Source organism: Schistocerca nitens, chromosome 6 (assembly GCF_023898315.1).
Source record: "Schistocerca nitens isolate TAMUIC-IGC-003100 chromosome 6, iqSchNite1.1, whole genome shotgun sequence".
Taxonomy (NCBI): Eukaryota; Metazoa; Arthropoda; class Insecta; order Orthoptera; family Acrididae; genus Schistocerca; species Schistocerca nitens.
In genome coordinates this window covers 323134299-323159296 of record NC_064619.1, presented here as the reverse complement: position 1 = coordinate 323159296, position 24998 = coordinate 323134299, and the positions used below count along the sequence as shown (strand labels likewise).

Below are 24998 nucleotides of genomic sequence, written 5' to 3'. Positions count from 1 at the left end.
GCCCATATTCCTGAATGCACAATGCAATGCGCCTTCGAAAGGATCTGCGGAGCAACATACGTCCTCGATGCACCGTTTTAGATCATCTGGGGATGTGCGCTCAGTGACATAAACACGATCCTTTGGATATCCCCAGAAAAATAAATCTAATGGTGTTAAATCGGGCGACCTTGTGGGCCATGAAAGAGGGCCATGACGCCCCAACCTCCTTCCTGCAAACCTGTTGTTTAGTTCTTCCACAACAGCATCCGCACAATGCGCTGGGTGACCATCATTCTCATTTACATTTGGCCTCTCGTGTGTAGACACACATGTTCAAGGAGACCACCGAAACTGTCGATTGTAAACGCGCGATATAACTCACCTGCTAGTGTACCTCGGAGCCGGCCAGTGTGGCCGAGCGGTTCTATGCGCTTCAGTCTGGAACCGCGCGACCGCTACAGTCGCAGGTTCGAATCCTGCCTCGGGTATGTATGTGTGTGATGTGCTTAGGTTATTTAGGTTTAAGTAGTTCTAGGTTCTAGGAGACTGATGAGCTCAGATGTTAGGTCCCATAATGCTCAGAGCCATTTGAACCATTTTTACCTCGGAAGTAGTGTGATCCGATGATTTCATCCCCAAGGTTCAAATGGTTCAAATGGCTCTGAGCGCTATGGGACTTAACATCTATGGTCATCAGTCCCCTAGAACTTAGAACTACTTAAACCTAACTAACTTAAGGACATCACACAACACCCAGTCATCACGAGGCAGAGAAAATCCCTGACCCCGCCGGGAATCGAACCCGGGAACCCGGGCACGGGGAGGGGGAACGCTACCGCACGACCACTCATCCCCAAGGATTCCACACCATACATTAAGAGACCACCTACGTTGACGTTCGACAAGTCGTACCCGCCGAGGATTGTCTGCTGCCCAGTACTGCACGTTATGGCGATTCACTGCACCATTATTTGTGAACGTGGACTCATCAGAGAACATACCACGTTGTAAAGACTCCAGTGTGAAATTACTCAAAGTCCATTCACAGAATGTAACTCTCGCACGGAAATCGGTCCCATGCAACTCCTGGGTCAGTGACAGGCGGTACGGGTGAAACCTGTGGCCGTGTACTATACGCCACACAGATGCGAGACTGACACCAGGGCTGCAGCATCGGCTCGTAAACTGACATGAGGAACTGGTGTACGGCAGCTAAAAAACGAACACCTCCGTCTCCTCAATTCTTGCAGTTCCTCGTCTGTTACTGTGCCGCATTACCAAGCTGCCTGTTGCCCGAAGTCGTTGTTCGACACGTAAGAACGTAATGGCTGCCGGAGCTTTTCGCCTAGAATACCTCACGGCGTACACCATGGCTGCTTCAGTGGCATCATGTCGGCACTCGCCGAGCATCAGAAACATTTCAACGTACTCTTTGTTCGTGTATGCCACCTTCATCCGATGTCAGTAACTGTGGTATATTGAGCTCCGTTTGTTTGTGTGGCTCGAACTGTCGGGTATACGGCCATGTGCGGCGACAGTCGGCAGTCTAACAGCGTATCGAGGAAGCTTCTCGCTCCGTGACACCGTCGACGTTACAACTCGGCCGCACCACATTTAGAAGGCGCATTGCGTTTTGTGCAGCGTGTGTGGTATCTTCCCCTGAAACTCGGAAGGGTTGTAGGTCCCGAACTAAAAGTGCTAGGAATGTAAATTGATGTATACACAGCTGGTTTTACTGATTCCAGTGCATGATACATGCAAGTATTGTTCCATTTAAAAAACTGTATCTTTTGCTGTAACTCTTTGGATAATAACACAGTAAACTATGTTCATAGCTCCGCAGACAGTGTAACGTTTCTTATGAAGACCTACCGCAATAAATATTTCCGTCGCCTATTACTTCGTAACATACAGAGGCAAACACATTTAGAGAAACACCCTGTATATTAAATGATTGGCAGATGAAGTTTAGATATATTTTTACAGTTTTGCTTGCATTGGTTTACCTGACATTCCTTGATCTTTCCAGGCAAGCGGTGGACGGATTAAAGAAACAAATTCATCAAGACACCCTTGTTTCACCAGTGCCCGGTAAGAATCATCATGAATAAATCTATTCAGTTACATGCGGTAGACGCTGGTACTGTGTATTTCTTATCACGAGCGTTAGCGGAAATGTATTTTAATGCTTCTTATAGTTATCCTTTTTTATGTTAGTTGTCTCTTTAGTGACCCATATTTTGGTAGTACTGTTGGTGTTAAGTAGCTTCTTTTTCATATGTTTAAATTATTCCTCTCGATATTCATGCAGTTAGTTTAGCTTACAAGCATTGTACGTGGATGTTTAGATAGCAGTCAGTCAGTCAGTCTGTGAGATGTACGTTGTGCCTAATTACTTTCATTTCGGAAATCTTCCGTAGAAATTCAACTAGCGCAAAAGTGGGTAAGAGGTGGGTACCCTTTTTCGAACTTAGTACTACTACTACTTCGCAGAAGCTTTCCTATAGGAGAGCTTCTGCGTAATTTGGAAGGCAGGAGACCAGGTATTGGCGGAATTAAAGCTGTGAGGAGGGGGCGTGAGTCGTGCTTGGGTAGCTCAGTTGGTAGAGTACTTGCCCGCGAAAGACAAAGGTCCCGAGTTCGAGTCTCAGTCCGGCATTCATTTTTAATCTACCAGGAAGTTTCTTATAGACTACCGTTTGTCACGGACAAAACATCGAAGATAGTAGCGACGAAATGCGCTAACTTCACAAACGCGGCGTCCAATGGAAGTGTTAGATTTATTTTATTTTGTGCCTTTTCGTATTCGAATCGTAAAATCACAGACACCGTCTCTTGCATACGTTAATCGTATACCAACAGTTAGCGTATACGTCGATTACAAGAATGAATGTACATGAAACCATTGCTGTGATAACGGTACTACACTAGCACTGTTAGTCGTAGCACCAGAAATTAATTATATTAGCTGAAAATAGTGTCCAAGTGCAACCAGGTCTCTCGCACTGAGGGTTCCGTGTGAATATACCCTGGGAATCGATATAGATATTAGCAAGATACTTCTCCCGGGAATTCCAAGACCGCATGATAGTCTCTACAGTGGCTCCTCAGACTAGCCTCTGCATACAAAAAGAAGCTTACCGGGGACTTCAGTATATGTATGTAGATACAGAAAACTTAATAAAATTATATTTACTTAATTACTATAACGTAACTGCATCTTATATTTCATGTTTTCACATAGTAATGTTCGACTATTGTGTTTTCGACGGATGACGAATGCAGTGAATGGAATGGAAAAGAGATATTGTTGGAGTATCTATTTTACCTGTATGCTGAAACTTTGCTTCTTGCCAAATATCATGATTCCAGGTTAACGGAGAGTTTGATGAGTGGGTTTACGAGTTTCAAAATATGTGGCATAAATGGCTAAATCATTTCATTTAACTCGCTTAGATCCTTAAATCTTTTACACCGCCAAGGGATTGTGTGTGTGACATGAATTTGAACTTCTTACGACAAACCTTTCCCGAGGGCATGCAGCTTTACTGTATGGTTAAATGATGATTGCTTCCTCTTGGGTAAAATATTTCGAAGGTAAAATAGTCACCCATTCGGATCTCCGGGCGGGGACTACTCAAGAGGATGTCGTTATCAGGAGAAAGAAAACTGGCGTTCTACGGATCGGAGCGTGGAATGTCAGATCCCTAAATCGGGCAGGTAGGTTCGAAAATTTAAAAAGGGAAATGGATAGGTTAAAGTTAGATATAGTGGGAATTAGTGAAGTTCGGTAGCAGCAGGAACAAGACTTTTGGTCAGGCGAATACAGGGTTATAAACACAAAATCAAATAGGGGTAATGCAGGAGTAGGTTTAATAATGAATAGGAAAATAGGAATGCGGGTAAGCTACTACGAACAGCATAGTGAACGCATTATTGTGGCCAAGATAGATACGAAGACCACGCCTACCACAGTAGTACAAGTTTATATGCCAACTAGCTTTGCAGATGACGAAGAAATTGAAGAAATGTGTGATGAATAAAAGAAATTATTCAGATAGCGAAGGGAGACGAAAATTTAATAGTCATGGGTGACTGGAATTCGTCAGTAGGAAAAGGAAGAGAAGGAAACACAGTAGGTGAATATGGATTGGGGGTAAGAAACGAAAGAGGAAGCCGCCTGGTAGAATTTTGCACAGAGCACTACTTAATCATAGCTAACACTTGGCTAAAAATCATAAAAGAAGATTGTATACATGGAAGAAACCTGGAGGTACTGACAGGTTTCAGATAGATTACGTAATGGTAAGACAAAGATTTAGGAACTAGGTTTTAAATTGTAAGACATTTCCAGGGGCAGATGTGGACTCCGACTACAATTTATTGGTTATGAAGTGTAGATTAAAACTGAAGAAACTGTAAAAAGGTCGTAATTTAAGGAGATGGGACCTGGATAAACTGAAAGAACCAGAGGTTGTACAGAGTTTCAGGAAGAGCATGAGGGAACAATTGACAAGAGTTTGGGAAAGAAATACAGTAGAAGAAGAATGGGTAGCTTTGAGGGATGAAGTAGTGAAGGCAGCAGAGGATCATGTAGGTAAAAAGACGAGGGCTAGTAGAAATCCTTGGGTAAATACAGGGTGTTTCAAAAATGACCGGTATATTTGAAACGGCAATAAAAACTAAACGAGCAGCGATAGAAATACACCGTTTGTTGCAATATGCTTGGGACTACAGTACATTTTCAGGCGGACAAACTTTCGAAATTACAGTAGTTACGATTTTCATCAACAGATGGCGCTGCAAGTGATGTGAAAGATATAGAAGACAACGCAGTCTGTGGGTGCGCCATTCTGTACGTCGTCTTTCTGCTGTAAGCGTGTGCTGTTCACAACGTGCAAGTGTGCTGTAGACAACATGGTTTATTCCGTAGAACAGAGGATTTTTCTGGTGTTGGAATTCCACCGCCTAGAACACAGTGTTGTTGCAACAAGACGAAGTTTTCAACGGAGGTTTAATGTAACCAAAGGACCGAAAAGCGATACAATAAAGGATCTGTTTGAAAAATTTCAACGGACTGGGAACGTCACGGATGAACGTGCTGGAAAGGTAGGGCGACCGCGTACGGCAACCACAGAGGGCAACGCGCAGCTAGTGCAGCAGGTGATCCAACAGCGGCCTCGGGTTTCCGTTCGCCGTGTTGCAGCTGCGGTCCAAATGACGCCAACGTCCACGTATCGTCTCATGCGCCAGAGTTTACACCTCTATCCATACAAAATTCAAACGCGGCAACCCCTCAGCGCCGCTACCATTGCTGCACGAGAGACATTCGCTAACGATATAGTGCACAGGATTGATGACGGCGATATGCATGTGGGCAGCATTTGGTTTACTGACGAAGCTTATTTTTACCTGGACGGCTTCGTCAATAAACAGAACTGGCGCATATGGGGAACCGAAAAGCCCCATGTTGCAGTCCCATCGTCCCTGCATCCTCAAAAAGTACTGGTCTGGGCCGCCATGTCTTCCAAAGGAATCATTGGCCCATTTTTCAGATCCGAAACGATTACTGCATCACGCTATCTGGACATTCTTCGTGAATTTGTGGCGGTACAAACAGCCTTAGACGACACTGTGAACACCTCGTGGTTTATGCAAGATGGTGCCCGGCCACATCGCACGGCCGACGTCTCCCTATTCGCCAGACATGAACCCCTGTGACTTCTTTCTGTGGGGACACTTGAAAGACCAGGTGTACCGCCAGAATCCAGAAACAATTGAACAGCTGAAGCAGTACATCCCATCTGCATGTGAAGCCATTCCGCCAGACACGTTGTCAAAGGTTTCGGGTAAATTCATTCAGAGACTACGCCATATTATTGCTACGCATGGTGGATATGTGGAAAATATCGTACTATAGAGTTTCCCAGACCGCAGCGCCATCTGTTGTTGAAAATTGTAACTACTGTAATTTCGAAAGTTTGTCTGCCTGAAAATGTACTGTTGTCTCAAGCATATTGCAACAAACGGTGTATTTCTATCGCTGCTCGTTTAGTTTTTATTGCCGTTTCAAATATACCGGTCATTTTTGAAACACCCTGTAGAAGAAATACTGAATTTAATTGATGAAAGGAGAAAATATAAAAATTCAGTAAATGAAGCAGGCAAAAAGGGATACAAACGTCTCAAAAATGAGATCGACAGGAAGTGGCTAAGCAGGGATGGCTAGAGGACAAATGTAAGGATGTAGAGGCTTACCTCACTAGGGGTAAGATAGACACTGCCTACAGGAAAATTAAAGAGACCTTTGGAGAAAAGAGAACCACTTGTACTAATATCAACAGCTCAGATGGAAACCCAGTGCTAAGCAAAGAAGGGAAAGCAGAAAGGTGGAAGGAGTATATAGAAGGTCCATACAAGGACGATGTACTTGACGACAATATTATGGAAGTGGAAGAGGATGCAGATGAAGAAAAAATGGGAGATATGATACTGCGTGAAGAGTTTGACAGAGCACTGAAAGACCTGAGTCGAAACAAGAACTACTGACAGCCTTGGGAGAGCCAGTCCTGACAAAACTCTCCCATCTGGTGAGCAAGATGTATGAGACAGGCGAAATACCCTCAGACTTCAAGATGAATGTAATAATTCCAATCCCAAAGAAAGCAGGTGTTGACAGACGTGAAAATTACCGAGCGATCAGTTTAATAAGTCACAGCTGCAAAATACTGACGCGAATTTTTTACAGACGAATGGAAAAACTAGTAGAAGCCGATCTCGGGGAAGATCAGTTTGGATTCCGTACAAATGCGGGAACATGTGTGGCAATACTTACCCTACGACTTTTACAGAAACCAGATGGCAGTTATAAGAGTCGAGGGACATCAAAGGGAAGCAGTGGTTGGGAAAGGGAGTGAGACAGGTTTGTAGCCTCTCCCCAATGTTGTTCAATCTCTATATTTAACAAGCAGTAAAGGAAACAAAAGAAAAATTCGGAGTAGGTATTAAAATCCATGGAGAAGAAATAAAAACTTTGAGGTTCGCCGATGACATTATAATTCTGTCAGAGACAGCAAAGGACTTGGAAGAGCAGTTGAACGGAATGCATAGTGTCTGGAAATGAGGATATAAGATGAACATCAACAAAAGCAAAACGAGGATAATGGAATGTAGTCGAATTAAGTCGGGTGATGCTGAGGGAATTAGATTAGGAAATGAAACACTTAAAGTAGTAAAGGAGTTTTGCTATTTGGAGAGCAAAATAACTGATGATGGTCGAAGTAGAGAGGATATAAAATGTATACTGGCAATGGCATGGAAAGCATTTCTGAAGAAGAGAAATTTGTTAACTTCGAGTATAGATTTAAATGTAAGGAAGTCGTTTCTGAAAGTATTTGTATGGAGTGTAGCCACGTATGGAAGTGAAACATGGACGATAAATAGTTTGGACAAGAAAAGAATAGAAGCTTTCGAAATGTGGTGCTACGGAAGAATGCTGATGATTAGATGGGTAGATCACATAACTAATGAGGAAGTATTGAATAGGATTGGGGAGAAGAGAAGTTGACTAGAAGAAGGGATCGGTTGGTAGGACATGTTCTGAGGCATCAAGGGATCACCAATTTAGTATTGGAGGGCAGCGTGGAGGGTAAAAATCGTAGAGGGAGACCAAGAGATGAATACACTAAGCAGATTCAGAAGGATATAGGTTGCAGTAGGTACTGGGAGATGACGAAGCTTGCACAGGAGAGAGTAGCATGGAGAGCTGCATCAAACCATTCTCAGGACTGAATACTACAACAACAACAACGACAAACTGTTCCATAGTCAAAATGTTCGCCGGCTTTAGTGGCCGAGCGGTTCTAGGCGCTTCAGTCTAGAACCGAGTGCCCGCTACGGTCGCAGGTTCGAATCCTGCCTCGGGCATGGATGTTTGTGATGTCCTTAGGTTAGTTAGGTTTATGTAGTTGTAGGGGACTGATGACCTCCGACGTGAAGTCCCATAGTGCTCAGAGCTATTTGAAACATTTTTGAACAAAATGCTGTCAACAGTCTGACAAACAGACAAATATATAAAAATTACTAAAAAAAATATTCTTTTCTTGTTATATGATTACAGATTAATAGTTTTCTCATTTTTTCGTTTACTTTTAGTGTGAGACAGTGCGTCTTTGCATATTGTATGATTCTATGTATCAAAATACCAGACATGAATGGACATATCTTTTGATTGCTTTGAATTAGAAGTTTAATGGACATATATTTGAATCTGATACGTCAATCTGTTCAAGAGAAAAAGATGTCTTAACAGACGAACAGACAGAGAGACGAATGAGAAGCCCAAGAAACATTTCTTCAAGTTATATAATTAGAAATTCATGATTTGAGAATTTTTTTCCTTTACTTGAAGTGTGAAACCTTGCTTCTTGCCAAATTTAATGATTCTAGGCCAGCGGGGATAGCCTCTAGTTTCTCCTGAGAGATTTTTAGAAAATCGTGACGTGACGTAAATGGCCGCATATTTTGACACAATTGACTTTGACTCTTGAAATTATTAGACCTTAATATTTGACATAAATTTTAAGTTAACAGTTATACACGTTCTTGAGAAAAATGGTATTTAACAGACGGACGGTCATGGGTAAAGAAACGATAGAAAATATACATTCCTCTGATATAATTGCAAATGAAGAACTCTCGGATTTTTTCCTTCACTTGTAGTATGAAGCTGTGCGTTTTTGCAAATTTCACGACTGTAGGTCAAAGGGAAGTGCACTATAGTTTTTGAAGGGTCGGTTTTCGAATATCAAAGTATGTGACATAAATGGCCGTACCTTTCGATTTGACTGACTTAGAAACTTAAAACATTTTACACCGCTGAGGGACCACAGGTCTTAGTATCCGACAGAAATTTGAATTGGATACACCAACCGTCAAAAGAGAAACGTCAGCGAGACAGAATGTCATTCCTATGGGGTCCGGGTTCGATTCCCGGCTGGGTCGGAGATTTTCTCCGCTCATGGACTTTGTGTTGTGTTGTCCTAACCATCATCATTTCATCGCCATCGACGCGCAAGTCGCCGAAGTGGCGTCGAATCGAAAGACTTGCACCCGGCGATCGGTCTACCTGACGGGAGGCCGTAGTCACACGGCACTTACATTTTTAAGACAGAAGCGGGTCTTAACAGACGCAGAAACAAACATGCAGACGGAAAAGAAAGAGATTCTATAAGGGTTCCGTTTTTACAGGCTGGAGACTGCAACCCTAAAAAACATAAGATATGGTAAGACAGCATATGTTTACGCATGGCCGGCTGTAATCATAGTGGTCGATACGTGGTAGGCCACTGAGGACGTTGACATACATGCGTTTTAAAAGCACGTTTTCTCGTAGACCCTAGAGGTTTTATGTTTGGCCTCCGGACCCCATCAGTTCACAAAACCCATATCTAGCTTCATACATATTCTTCATCGTGTTCTTGAATAATACCATGTAGCATTATTGGAAAGTTCATAATGGAATCCAGTCGTAACGAGAAAAGTGGCGTAACATACACTCAGATGGCTAGCGTTGTCACGCGGCTCCAACAATGTATGAACAGCGTTTGTGGTGTAATGTCACGTCATTGTTGAAGTAATTAGCTCCGGAGCAGTTTGTCAGACGGAACGTGAGATACGGTATTGGAATTTTTTGTGGCCATTTTGAACGAACCGCCGCGACATACAGAGGAACGGATTGAGGAAAACAGTAAAAACTGCCACCGAATTTCGCCATCTATGCCTTACAACCTCCGTAGGAATATAGAATAGTGCTACGATTGTTACTAAGGTTAATAAATCAATCAAGAAGGCTTGGAGAGCGTTCTTACTACAAAGAGCAGATATGCGGTTGTTAGTGTGCTATTTATACAATGAACAGACATCGTTTAGTTCCAGCATAATGGGCACCGAGGAATTACGTGCAAAGTTTAAAAAGACTGTAAGTCGCTCTCTGAAGAAGTATATCCTTGGTAAGTGGATTAAGGTCGGAAAGTACCCACCGGGGTTCAACAACAAAATTCGGAAAATACTGAGGAAGCAAGACTGCTAGAGTCTCGATTCAAAAGACAAAGCTCAACTGTCGACTGTCAGACGTTAGTAGATATTCGTGCATCTGTAAAAACATCGATGCGCGAAGGTGAAAATAGCTGTCACACTAATACCTCAGCAAAAGATCTTACCTACACCCTAGAAAATCCAGCCCCTGCGGAAAGTCGGTAAGCGGATAGAAGACTTCTAGCCAGCCACTTGTCGACCACGCTGGTGTGGCAATAGAAGCTGAGGTTTTACCTTTCCCGTTTAAGAAATTGTCCATATGGGAGGATCGTATAAACATACTATCGTTTGGCCATCGGACAGGCTCCTGTGTTGAGCCGGCCTGTGTGGCCGAGCGGTTCTAGGCGCTACAGTCTGGAACCGCGCAACCGCTACTGTCGCAGGTTAGAATTCTGCCTCGGGCGTGGATGTGTGTGATGTCCTTAGGTTAGTTTGGTTTAAGTAGTTCTAAGTTCTAGGGGACTGATGACCTCAGAAGTTAAGTCCCATAGTGCTCAGAGCTATTTTGAACCTGTGTTGAGGACATAGGAACAGGTACCCCTCGCGTGAGTTCGGCCTGAGCCAGCAAAGCAACCGGACCACCCTTGCAGCGCGCACCGTTAGGAAGACCGAACAAGAGAGCTCACCGAGACTAGCAATCGACCCAGGAAGAACCGCGAATAAGAGTCAGAGGTTGTCACCTCATCCCATCGAGTGCAGAGGTATCGTGTGGACAACGTTGTTTGATACAATGCCGAGCTGCTCTAAACACGAAGTGATCCTCGAGTTTGTTGTCTCAGACCCACTGACCTGCGTTCAAGCAGTGAGAATGGCCAACCACAGGGCAATCGAGAGCGCTGTGGCCGACCATATCGCCGTTGCAGCACCAGCGCGAGAGAAGACGTCTCCGCAGACAAGAGAGAAGACGACTGAAGCTCTCGTGAGAGGGCTGCGTTGGTGCTGTGATGCAGTAACACTCCGGGAAGGGGTGATGTTTCCTGGGTTCGGTAATGCAGCTGTAAGGCTTCATAATTGGAACAACATGTGGAGACCGACGCTATTTGCCATAGCGGTGCAATCGTCAGGCAGCGCAAGCAACGTCGTCTCTCTGTGGAAGCTGCTGGGCTTCCCTGTGACAGTGGAAGATCCGACCGGGATAGACCCTCAGCCCTAGTGCTACAAGTTCCAGGGCGAGGGCCTGGTCAATTACTACTGCTACGAAGCGCGGTGTATAAACTGCTCTGGCGAACACGACAGCAGCACCTGCAACCGCGGCAGCTAAGTTTCGCCGACCAGCGCTTCGTGTGGCGAGCCACCCGTCGCCAGCTGGTGCGGCTGCAGCACCAACGACGCAGAAGGAGAGAAGACGACGATGACGACGTTAGCGGGTGAAGACCAGCCCGGCGCAGCAGAGGGGCAGCACGGAAGCAATCCTCCCCGCCGACAGGGGGGAAAACCGGCCGTGAGATGAGGCAAAAGTAGCTCTTAAAGACGCCATAGCGGCAGAGAGGGCCGCCTTCGCAGCTTCCCTGGGTGCTGAGAAGGATGAGCCCTTGAGAAAACTGCACACAGTGCTCACACAAAGCCCCGCGACTGCTGCCGCAGACTGCCGTCGAGAGGAAAATTGTCGTTTTAAGGGTGCCTGACCGTGCAACCGCTCTAGCAGCGCCGCAGGAAGAGGCCGTAACGGAGACACCCGTCGCCCCATCGGCAACGGTGGCGACGCAGCAAGCCTCGGAGGTGACCTGCACCAAGGAACAGGAGAAAGCAGTCCTTATCGTGAAAGAGCAAGAAACCGTCTTGCAGTTCTTCGAAGAGGACGCAGGACAGTACTCCGTGCAGGCAGCCCAGCTCGAAGACCACCTGGAGAAAAACTACGCCTTACAACAACCGAAGAGGCCAAACAAAAGCGAGCTGCTGCCAGCTAACGCCAGCGTGACGCTGTGCCAAGTCACCACTGGCACCGCGGTGCAGAATGGCACAGCAGTAGACTGCGCTGCCGCACAGGACCGATCTTACTACGACGAACAACAGCTCTGACACGGTATCGAGATGCGTGAGACCCACTACTAACATAACTAACGCTTTCATGATCAGTAGCAGATGGCAGGAAATGCGCTACTGCTATTATTACCCGTCCACAATGTCGCAGAGTGTCCTTTACCTTGGCGCTTGCCTTGCTACTTTTTTCGCTCTGCCCTTAAAACCGTCACTCTCCATCTCTTTTTTCCCCACTTCTTACACCGCGGCGGGACCCTGTTAGTGGGTAATTGTACCGAGACGCACGGACAACATCACGGCTTCACATCCCGTGAACGCCTCGATTTGCAACTAACAAATTGCAGGTGACAGTAGAGCTATTGAGATAATCACCACGTTGGTGCGGGCGTGGAGTGGCTTTACCCCCGCCCGTCGCGTAGAGAATTAAGAGAGTTCAAAGCAAATAAGTCGCCAGCTTCGGATCATTACCATCCCTGTTTCACAAAGAGTACTCTACAGGATCGGTCCTTTCCTTAGCTGGCATTTATCGCGAATATTCCGTCCAGCGCCAAGTTCCAAGAGATTGAAAAAAGGCGCAAAATGGTTCAAATGTCTCTGAGCACTATGGGACTTAACTTCTGAGGTCATGAGTCCCCTAGATCTTAGAACTACTTAAACCTAACTAACCTAAGGACATCATACACGTCCATGCCCGAGGCACCTCGTGATGACTGGGTGTTGTGTGTTGTCTTTAGGTTAGTTAGGTTTAAGTAGTTCTACGTGCTAGGGGACTGATGACCATAGATGTTAAGTCCCATAGTGCTCAGAGCCATTTGAACCATGCCCGAGGCAGGATTCGAACCTGCGATCGTAGCGGTCGCGCGGTTCCAGACTGTAGCGCCTAGAACCGCTCGGCCGCTCCGGCCGGCAAAACAGGCGCAGGATCGTCCTGCATATAAGAAGGATGAAGCTGCAGAATACTTGAACATATGCTAGTTTCGAATATAATAAATTTCTTTGAGACGGTGAGGTTTCTGTCTATGAATAAGGACAGCTATAGAAGGCATCCCACGCGCGAAACTCAGCTTGCTCTTTACTCACATGATATTCTACGAACCATAGAGAAGGGCAAGAGGCAGACTACATATTCCTACATATCCGGAAAACGCTTGACACCATGCTCCACACCAGACGTTTTACGAACGGGAAGCATTTCCAGATATGCGAATGGCACGAAGACGTCTTAAGTAATAGGACCCAGTGCGCTGTCATCGAAGGCGAGTGTTCATCAGAAACAAGGGATTAGTTAGGAGTGCCCCAGGGAGGTGTGATAGGGCCGCTGTTATTCATAGTATGATCTGGCGGACAGAGTGGGCAGCAATATGCAGGTATCTGCTGTTGATGCTGTGGTGTACAGGAAGATATATTGCGTAGGATGATACAAGATGACGTAGACAAAATTTTTAGGTGGTATAATGAACGGCAGGTACCTGTAAAGTCAGAAAAATCTAAATTAACGCAGATGGAAAGGGAGAAAGAGTCCTGTAATGTTAGAATATATTATTACTAGGTCCGCAGCTCGTGGACTTGCGGTAGCGTTCTCGCTTCCCGCACACGGGGTCCCGGGTTAGATTCCCGGCTATGTCAGGGATTTTCTCTGCCTCGAGATGACTGGCTGTTGTGTCGTCTTCACCATCATCATTCATCCCCATTAAGGTCGGAGGCAGGCAATGGCAAACCACCTCCGCTAGGACCTTCCCTAGTCAGCGGTGCGGGTCTCCCGCATCGTCTCCTACGCTCCTCGGAGTATGAGACATAATCATCATCAACTTCATCATTACTAGAGTGCTGCTGGACACAGTCACATTGGTTTAATATCTATTTGCAATAGACCGTGCTTGTAAGAATTGTAGTAGGAAAGGGAAGTGGGCGTTTTCGGTTTACAGGGGAATTTTAGGAAAGTGTGGTACATCTCTAAAGGAGACCGCGTGTAAATCATTAGTGCAACCAATTCTTACGTAGTACTCAAATGTTTGGGACTGAACCAGATCGGATTGAAGGGAGTTACCGAAGCAGCTTAGACGTATATTGCTAAACTTGTTACCTGTAGCTTCGATCCACACCCAAGTACTACGGTGTTACAGAGACGCTAAGGAAACTCAAATGGGAATCCATAGAGAGAAGACGACCTCCTTTTCGAGTAACACTACTGAGAAAATTTAGAGAATCGGCATTTAAAACTGCTTGCGAAACGGTTCTGCTGCCGCCATCATACATTACTGGCCATTAAAATTGCTACACCACGAATAAATGCAGATGATAAACGGGTATTCACTGGAGAAATATATTATACTAGAACTGACATGTAATTACATTATCACGCAATTTGGGTGCATAGATCCTGAGAAAGCAGTACCCAGAACAACCACCTCTGGCGCCCGCATCTCGTGGTCGTGCGGTAGCGTTCTCGCTTCCCACGCCCGGGTTCCCGGGTTCGATTCCCGGCGGGGTCAGGGATTTTCTCTGCCTCGTGATGGCTGGGTGTTGTGTGCTGTCCTTAGGTTAGTTGGGTTTAAGTAGTTCTAAGTTCTAGGGGACTTATGACCACTGCAGTTGAGTCCCATAGTGCTCAGAGCCATTTGATTTGAACCACCTCTGGCCGTAGTAACGACCTCGATACGCCTGGGCATTGATTCAAACAGAGCTTGGATAGCGTTTACAGGTACAGCTGCCCATGCAGCTTCAACACGATACCACAGTTCATCAAGAGTAGTGACTGACGTTTAGTGACGAGCCAGTTCGTCGGCCACCATTGACCAGACGTTTTGAATTGGTGAGAAATCTGGAGAATGTGCTGGCCAGGGCAGCAACCGAATATTTTCTGTATCCAGAAAGGCCCGTACAGGACCTGCAAATGCGGTCGTACATTATCCTGCTGAAATGTTAGGTTTCACAGGGATCGAATGAAGGGTAGAGCCATGGGTCGTAACACATCTTAAATGTAACGTCCACTGTTCAAAGCGCCGTCAATGCGAACCAGAGGTGACCAAGACGTGGAACCAATGGCACCCCATACCATCGCGCCGGGTGATACGCCAGTATGGCGTTGACGAATATACGCTTCCAATGTGCGTTCACCACGATGTCGCCAAACACGGATGCGACCATCACGATACTGTAAACAGAGCCTGGTTTCATCCGAAAAAAAGACGTTTTGCGATTCATGCACCCAGGTTCGTCGTTGAGTACACCATCGCAGGCGCTCCTGTCCGTGATGCAGCGTCAAGGGTAATCACAGCCATGGTCTCTGAGCTGACAGTCCATGCTGCTGAAAACGTCGTCGAACTGTTCGTGCAGATGGTGGTTGTCTTGCAAACGTCCCCATCTGTTGACTCAGGGATCGAGACGTGGCTGCACGATCCGTTATAGCCATGCGGATAAGGTGCCTATCATCTCGACTGCTAGTGATACGAGGCCGTTGGGATCCACAACGGCGTTCCGTATTACCCTCCTGAAGCCACCGATTCCATATTCTGCTAACAGTCATTGGATCTCGACCAATGCGAACAGCAATGTCGCGATACGATAAACCGCAATCGCGGTAGGCTACAATCCGACCTTTATCAAAGACGGAAACGTGATGGTACGCGTTTTCTTCTCCTTACACGAGGAATCACAACGACGTTTCACCAGCTAACGTCGGTCAACTGCTGCTTGTGTATGAGAAATCGGGTGGAAACTTTCCTCATGCCAGCACGTTGTAGGTGTCGCCACCGTCTCCAACCTTGTGTGAATGCTCTGAAAAGCTAAGCGTTTACATATCACAGCATCTTCTTCCTGTCGGTTAAATTTCGTGTCTGTAGCACGTCATCTTCGTTGTATAGCAATTTTAATGGTCAGTAGTGTACATTTTTCGTAAGGAGCACCAAGATAAGGTAAGAGAAATTGGTGCCCGTATTGAGGAGTATAGACAGTCATTTCTCTTTCGCTCTAGTTGTTGCGGAACGGAAAGGGCAAAGATTAGTAGTGATACAAGGTATCTTGTCCTCCCTGCATCGTACGGTGGCTTTCAGAGTATGTATGTAGATGTAGATATTGCAATGGAAGTGCTATACTCATTAGAAAACATTTGACCTCTTAGTAAATCACCAAATGCACATCGCAATTATATATCTGACTGATTGCATGGATGAACATGTTATTGAACATGTTATTCCTATCGACCATAATTAATGGTTAACCTACGTGAAATGATGTAGCTGCCTTCAATCACAAAATGATTCATGCACTACGTATTTAGAAAAAAATGGTTCAAATGGCTCTGAGCACTATGGGACTTAACAGCTGAGGTCATCAATCCCCTAGAACTTAGAACTACTTAAACCTAACTAACATAAGGTCATCACACACATCCATGCCCGAGGCAAGATTCGAACCTGCGACCGTAGCGGTCTCGCGGTTCCAGACTGACGCGCCTATAACCGCATGGCCACACCGGCCGTCTACGTACACTCCTGGAAATGGAAAAAAGAACACATTGACACCGGTGCGTCAGACCCACCATACTTGCTCCGGACACTGCGAGAGGGCTGTACAAGCAATGATCACACGCACGGCACAGCGGACACACCAGGAACCGCGGTGTTGGCCGTCGAATGGCGCTAGCTGCGCAGCATTTGTGCACCGCCGCCGTCAGTGTCAGCCAGTTTGCCGTGGCATACGGAGCTCCATCGCAGTCTTCAACACTGGTAGCATGCCGCGACAGCGTGGACGTGAACCGTATGTGCAGTTGACGGACTTTGAGCGAGGGCGTATAGTGGGCATGCGGGAGGCCGGGTGGACGTACCGCCGAATTGCTCAACACGTGGGGCGTGAGGTCTCCACAGTACATCGATGTTGTCGCCAGTGGTCGGCGGAAGGTGCACGTGCCCGTCGACCTGGGACCGGACCGCAGCGACGCACGGATGCACGCCAAGACCGTAGGATCCTACGCAGTGCCGTAGGGGACCGCACCGCCACTTCCCAGCAAATTAGGGACACTGTTGCTCCTGGGGTATCGGCGAGGACCATTCGCAACCGTCTCCATGAAGCTGGGCTACGGTCCCGCACACCGTTAGGCCGTCTTCCGCTCACGCCCCAACATCGTGCAGCCCGCCTCCAGTGGTGTCGCGACAGGCGTGAATGGAGGGACGAATGGAGACGTGTCGTCTTCAGCGATGAGAGTCACTTCTGCCTTGGTGCCAATGATGGTCGTATGCGTGTTTGGCGCCGTGCAGGTGAGCGCCACAATCAGGACTGCATACGACCGAGGCACACAGGGCCAACACCCGGCATCATGGTGTGGGGAGCGATCTCCTACACTGGCCGTACACCACTGGTCATCGTCGAGGGGACACTGAATAGTGCACGGTACATCCAAACCGTCATCGAACCCATCGTTCTACCATTCCTAGACCGGCAAGGGAACTTGCTGTTCCAACAGGACAATGCACGTCCGCATGTATCCCGTGCCACCCAACGTGCTCTAGAAGGTGTAAGTCAACTACCCTGGCCAGCAAGATCTCCGGATCTGTCCCCCATTGAGCATGTTTGGGACTGGATGAAGCGTCGTCTCACGCGGTCTGCACGTCCAGCACGAACGCTGGTCCAACTGAGGCGCCAGGTGGAAATGGCATGGCAAGCCGTTCCACAGGACTACATCCAGCATCTCTACGATCGTCTCCATGGGAGAATAGCAGCCTGCATTGCTGCGAAAGGTGGATATACACTGTACTAGTGCCGACATTGTGCATGCTCTGTTGCCTGTGTCTATGTGCCTGTGGTTCTGTCAGTGTGATCATGTGATGTATCTGACCCCAGGAATGTGTCAATAAAGTTTCCCCTTCCTGGGACAATGAATTCACGGTGTTCTTATTTCAATTTCCAGGAGTGTATTTAGAAAAGCGTTCATTCTTATTCATATCTTATATTCGCAACTAACTCTTACGTCGCTTATGGCTATATTCATACTATTTACGAAAATAATATTAACTGGCAACGTATTCCAAATTAGTTTAAGAAATGCTTCAATGATATTCATATGCAGAGTAGCAAATAGGCTTACTGCTAATAGTCATAGTTCCAAGTTACTCCTTCCTTACTCGTTGCTACAATTCAAGTACTACAACTGTATGTAACTTCTCAAGGCAAATCTGATACCCACAAATAACATGTTAAATATGTACAATGCCATCACCTGTTGCAATATTTTCTGTCACTAGTTCTTCAAGACGGCATACGTGTGTGGCATATTATTATTAAGTGCCGTTAGTTGGTAGGGCGCTTTTCTCTATTCCTCTGTTTTTCCAGATATAAATCTAGAATACGGAAGACATAATTTTGGATGACCTGAGTGTCATACTCCCTAAGCGCAAGGTCGTCCAGGTTAAAAGAGCTCGACCTCATTCTGTTTACTCCTAATACACAGTACTGTTTTTGCATTATTTAGTAATACAAATAGCTAGTACTCTACTACACCGGTCATCTGTTCAGTCATTTCCAAATATACCGATGTCCGCACGCAATGCATAGACGCTATTTCATATTGTGAAACTACATGCGTTATCAACTGACTCCAGGACCATAGCACCAATGCCTGAATTCCATATTGCGTTACTACAATTCCCGTCAGCTTACCTGAAAAATTCAGTCACAGGTTTCGCAGAGAAGAATAAAAAAACTTTATGGAGCGAAGGTGTTCTATAATTTTTTGCATGGTTTAGTTATTTCTGATTAAACCAATGAAACAAGCAAAAATGTCTTCACACATTCGTCGTATAAACTGAGTTCGTTTAAGAGCATCTTATGTATGCTGAACAATATTTCTGACATTTCACTCATCTCATTGGTAACATTTACAGGGAGTTATGCAGTGAAGTGCTCACAGTGCGTTGTAATACGCTCGTTTTTCCCAACGTAAGTATCCTGTACAGAAGTTGTTTTATTAGCATCTGTCAGAATGGGATTTTTTTCTACGGAGAAACATTATAAACTGAACACGAGGCTGAATTCTTATTAAGTTTCCGCATTGTTCGTTAACCGCGGAATCTAGTTAGACATTTTATTTACGCTGCTAACGATTAGTATTAGCCTCCAGAAATTAGTAAAGTATTTTTTCGTTCATTATCTTCATCTTTCAGTATACAAAAAAAAATTATGTTCCTTGAACGTCCTAATTATTCTAATAACACACTGCTACACTTGCTGCTTCATTAGCATAAAGCAATCCTATGATGTACTTGTCACTACTTTTCTTGAATAAACAGAACACACTCTATCATCAGAAATAACTACAGTTAAGTGTATTTCTGATCAGAGTCTCAATAGGTATAGCAGAAACCAGGAGGTTCCTCTTTCATCTGGTCTTAATTTCACCTTACTGTGAGGAAAACTCTTTCGATTCTGGAAAGTTAATAGCTCAGATTAATGTAAAGCCACTTAAAAGTAGAGAAATGATCAGTCCAAGCCCATTACCAGGTTGCGAATTCAGGTAAAAGGAACGAGATACATCGTTTTCCGGGAGTGCTGTAAAGGCGAGTCCTTGTCCTTAATAGCGTTTTAAGCGTACCTTACTTTTTAATAGATCTGAACCCCATCCAATTCAGCCCTATATTCGGAAGCTTCCCATTTATCAAGTATGTAAATGATGCAACGTTACCACGTTGAACAGGAACTGTAGAGGCTATGTAGTAGTGAAACGGAGATTGTGGTAAACAACTAGGCGAGGTACGCAATATATTTAATAATTAAACACTTTTATTCCCAACAACATAAAAATTAATTGTAAATTTTTTCACAAAACTTCTCTTTAGTATGTTAGTAAACTAGGAATACACGAAGGAACTGGCTAAAAGTAAATAAAAAATTGTTTGAAGGAGGTGGTTTCGCTCTGGAACATATTTCTTTAATTTTTCACAAAACTAACATTTATCATAGCATTACGCAACGAGTACGAGGATAAATTAGAAGAAAATTAACAATAAATAGTTTTCAAGTTGTGTTTTCACTTTTGAACCACAGGGATATATACAGTTTTCAAACACCCAACATTTCATGACATGTATTTGAAAGCAACTTCACATTTTTCCTAGACACGGTTCCACATTCCAAAACTTCCAAGAATTCATAGTGCCTAAAACAAATTATAGTCCCAAACAACAAGCAAAAACGGGGCTAAAATTTAATAAATGTACATTAAAGATACATACTGTTACAGTATTTTCACTTAGAAACCACTAATAACAACAGTAGCACGTTACAATAACTTTACATAAACAGGATTTACATGAAGTCCGTGAACACTTTCAATTACTTATTGCACAAGAACCAAACTTTGTACAGATATCATACAATGTCATTTTGAATAAAATCCCTGTAAGATTTTTTTTTTTTTCGTGTATACCGCCACAGCGTAGTTTGGTAGCTTGCCGACAGTCTTCGCTAGTCGCTAACGTGGCGAGTTCAGTTGCGGAGCGAGCTTTCTGTGTGTTGGAGTTCGACAAAAACAAGTGTGCTACAGCTGTTCAACTGATGTTTAGAGCCAAGTACGATAAGAAGCCACCAACAAGGAAGGCCATTTACCACTGGCACAACAAATTCGTTACGATGGATTGCTTGTGCCCAACAAAGAGAGGCGTACGTCCTAGTGTGAGTGAATTGAATGTGAAGCGCGTACGAGAGACATTCATAAGGAGTTCAAAGAAACCGGTGCGTCGTGCATCCCGTGAACTCGAAATGTCTCCAATGACTGTGTGGAAAATTCTGCAACAGAATCTGTCTAAGAAACCATTCAAATTGAAGCTAGTGCAGAAACTCAATAACGACGACAAAGACAAGCGTTTTGAGATTTGTTTGCAGTTGCAACAATTGAATAAGGATGGGGATGGCATTGTTGATCGCTTAATTTTTACTGATGAAGCCACTTTTCACACTAATGGGAAAATGAACAGGCATAATTGTAGAATCTGGGGTACAAAGCATCCACACGAATGCACTGAATGTGAACGTGATTCCTCTAAGATAAATGTTTTTTGTGCCTTGTCACTTCGAAATCTGTATGAGCCATTCTTCTTCGCCAAGAGCACTTTCATTCGATATTCCTACTTGGACATGTTTCAGCAACGGCTGATGCCTAAAAGCAATCGGACTCTCCGTTCATCTTTCAGCAGGATGGAGTTGCACCAGATTTTCATCGTGAAGTTCGTGGGTACCTGAATACGGAGCTGCCGCATCGATGGATGCTACAGAAGTGGGCAGCTGTTTCGTGAAATGGCCTCCGATAACCAGATCTCATCCCGTGTGACTTTTTTCTGTGGGGGAACATTAACGATCTAGTGTATGTACCGCCTCTACCACGTGATGTAGCAGAGTTCCGGCAGAGAATACGGGAAGTGACTGCCGCAGTCGACGATGCCATTCTGGGACGGGTATGGCAAGAATTCGATTACCGTATTGCCATCTGCCGGGTCACTCATGGTTCGCACATCAAATGTACACAGGAGCAAATTTGCGATGTTGGTCTGATGTACTCGATGATGCTCTTTAGCTACACTGTCTAATGGATCGTCGTAAGAAATACCAAATTAAGATCAGCCTGAAGATGCCTAAATAAAGTGAAACGCATAGTTGATAAATAAAAAAAAACTAAAATTTCAACCAAGACTGTTTTCAACTAATACTAAATTTACTAGTGAGTAACTTTTTTTAAACAGATAAAGAACACTGTCTTGGTGAGGACTACTTGTCTGAGAAGTTATTTTGTGGGCGAAAAACAAGTCTACTAATTCACTGCAGTACAAGGAGATGCACATAATCTCAACTTGAAAATTCTGTCACATTACTTGAGATGAAGTGTCTTTTACGGTACTACCAGATCTCCTTTTGCTAGAGCTGTATAAAGAGACCAACTTGTGGCCGAATGGGGTCTTAAACGATAGATTGAGGGACCACGTAGCATTGTAGGTGATTTGTTTCGATTTCTAGAACGCTTTTAGCCTTTTAATGAAACGCTCATATGGTCTGCCGTGATCAAAGCGACCTTTGTGAATGTGATGCAGACAAAACAGTGACACGTCGCGCACAATTTGACTTTATAACCTTCTCACCCGTCATACGCTGCCATCATTAAACTGGAAAAATGAGAGATCTTTAGCAACGTCGGGTAGAGTTAAAACAAAGCAGTGAATTGAAGATACCTTTCAGTTGTACACTAATTAAGGACTTAAATTAACCCACAGCAAGGCCAGAAAAATCAGTTTTGTAATTATCTCTTTTGACTGTTCTATGCTTCAAAGGCTCCTCAGCTTCTCGTCTCCCTCGATTAGGACTGATGAAATGTTTCTCAAAATATGGAATAACGCTGGATCGGATAAAAGTTTCACATGATCAATATTCCTGTACGAAAGTATGTTTCAGTAAACAGCCTCGCCCGCCATTTCTATTTTGGCTAAAAGAAAAAGCCTAGGGGCCAGTATAAGTGAATTGTGGAAATTGTCATTCTCCCACAGTATCCTTCACTGGAGTAAAATAGTGGATGGAAGTGTACATATAGAAGGACAGCGGAAGATAATTCGAAAATGGTCGGTTTTTCAGATGGTGGAGATAAAATGTTTACGACATTCAGATTCACTACGGCGCAAATTTGAGTCGATTAAACAACGGCCAACATAGCACAGAACGAGTTGATGTACTTACATAGTACTCAATATTTCATTCAGTTTTCCCTGAGACACAGCATTTCCTTGGGAGTTAACTTCCCTTCATTTTTTACGTAGCATATAATTACCATCGGCACGAAATTCATGTGGTCATAAAATGTCTTACAACTACTCCGACGGAAAAAAATCGCAACAACAAAAAGTAATTATCTAAATAACATATTTAATTGATCGATATTGCAAGGTCACAGGATAATGCAAGTGCGAAATAAGCGACTGCAAATGTGATATCCTGTTACATTAAGAACCGGTGTAACAGCGAGATTGCTGAATGCAAACATGCAAACGTGTATGCATTGTGTTGTACAGATTCGAATGTCAGTTTGTGGGATGGAGTTCCATGGCTTCTGCCCTTAGTAGTTCAATATCTGGGCCATTAATACACGTTATTGATGACACTGGAGTTTTCGTCCGATGATTTCCTATACGTGATCGACTGCAGACAGTTCTGGTGATCGAGCAGACCACGGCAACATATCGACATTCTGTAAAGCACGTAGTGTTACAACATTGGTATGTGAGGGATCGCTATCCTATTAGAAAATACTGCCTGGACTGCTGTTCATGAATGCCAGTACAACAGGTCGAACCAGCAGAATAACCTACAAATTTCCATTCAGGGTGAGTGAGATAACGACGAGAGTGGTCCTGCCGTCCTACGAAATCGCACCACAGACCACAACTTCAGTTGTAGGTCCAGTGTGCGTTGGACGCGGGCTGGGTAACTACAGGCTTTCAACTTACCTCCTCCTAACCAACACAGGGCGATCACCGGCACCCAAGCAGAACCAACTTTCTTCAGAAAACACAACAGATCTTCGAACTTAAATCCAATGAGCTCTTGCTTGACATCATTGAAGTCATACATGGGGTTGGTTGGGGTCAGTGGAATGCTCGCAACACGGTGTCTGGCTCGGAACTGTCCATGACGTAACCGATTTCTAACAGTTCTTTGTGTCACTGTGGTGCCAATTGCTGCTCAGATTGCTGCTGCAGATGGAGTACGAAGCGCCAGAACCGTACGCCGAACACTGTGGTGTTTCCTCTTCGTAGCGCCACGTGGCCGTCGGGATCCAGGTCTTCTTGCGACCATACATTCTCGTGACCACTGCTGCCAGCAGACATGTAAAGTGGCTACATTACTGCCGCCGGCCGAAGTGGCCGTGCGGTTCAAGGCGCTGCAGTCTGGAACCGCAAGACCGCTACGGTCGCAGGTTCGAATCCTGCCTCGGGCATGGATGTTTGTGATGTCCTTAGGTTAATTAGGTTTAACTAGTTCTCAGTTCTAGGGGACTAATGACCTTAGCAGTTGAGTCCCATAGTGCTCAGAGCCATTTGAACCATACATTACTGCCATATCTTTCTGTAGTATCGCAGAAAAACATCCAGCTTCTCGTAGCCCTATTACCTCGTTCAGATTCAGTGAGGTGTTGATAATGGGTCCTTTGTCACCCTGGAGGCATTCTCGACTAACATCGCCTCACCATGTCCAATCTAAAGGCAACCAGAGCTCACAACCCGTACAACGTGTATTTGAAGCAAACGTGGTTTACATCCTAACAGTTGTGCTACTAGCGCCACTCTTATGAGACTGGCGTGAAATTTGAATAGACATCAACTTTCAGATGTACAAACAGGTCTACTAAGTTTTGTTTATGTCGCGCAACTCCTCCTTGGTGCTGCGATTTTTATCCGTCATTGCATTGTTCTCCGCAGATCAGTGCATCGCCATGCAATAATTATCTGTCTTTCTACGAATATTTATCGTCATTTAATAACAGGGTAACTGCAGCTTATGTCTTCCAACACTTCACGTTTAGAAATTTTGCTTTCTATGAAGCAAAAATTTCTTGCTACAGGATACGTGCAGTTCATTTCTCCGACGTTAGTTAATCTGTAATATATAATAATAAAAAGAGTTATTTATATGATGATAGGCTGCATCGTTCTGAAAGCGAGCTTTATCACGTGCTTACGTTCTCTTGTTCTTTTCTTACTATTAGAACAGTTTTCTTACTTAATTTACAAATTGTTATAACTTTTCCCACTCGATAATTAAGAAATTACAGCTTGCAAGTCTCTTTCCAGCTATCAAAACACATTCGCATAGAACATACGAAGCTGCGAGTCTGGCTGTGTTTCACAACTTGACTTCATGTGTTGGGCTAGCACCATTCACCGCACTTGGATCGTATTGCGACCACACTG

The 24998-nt window shown here is 44.7% G+C and overlaps 1 protein-coding gene across 1 annotated transcript in view; it reads left to right on the top strand.

The window, feature by feature from the left end:
* Window positions 1–24998, top strand: part of LOC126262621 (sex peptide receptor) — a 1348766-nt gene that overhangs the window by 501098 nt on the left and 822670 nt on the right. Inside the window, exon 3 of the mRNA XM_049959378.1 lies at window positions 2012–2073. The gene's annotated coding sequence lies outside the window, so the exon portion shown is untranslated. The remainder of the gene's footprint in view (window positions 1–2011; window positions 2074–24998) is intronic.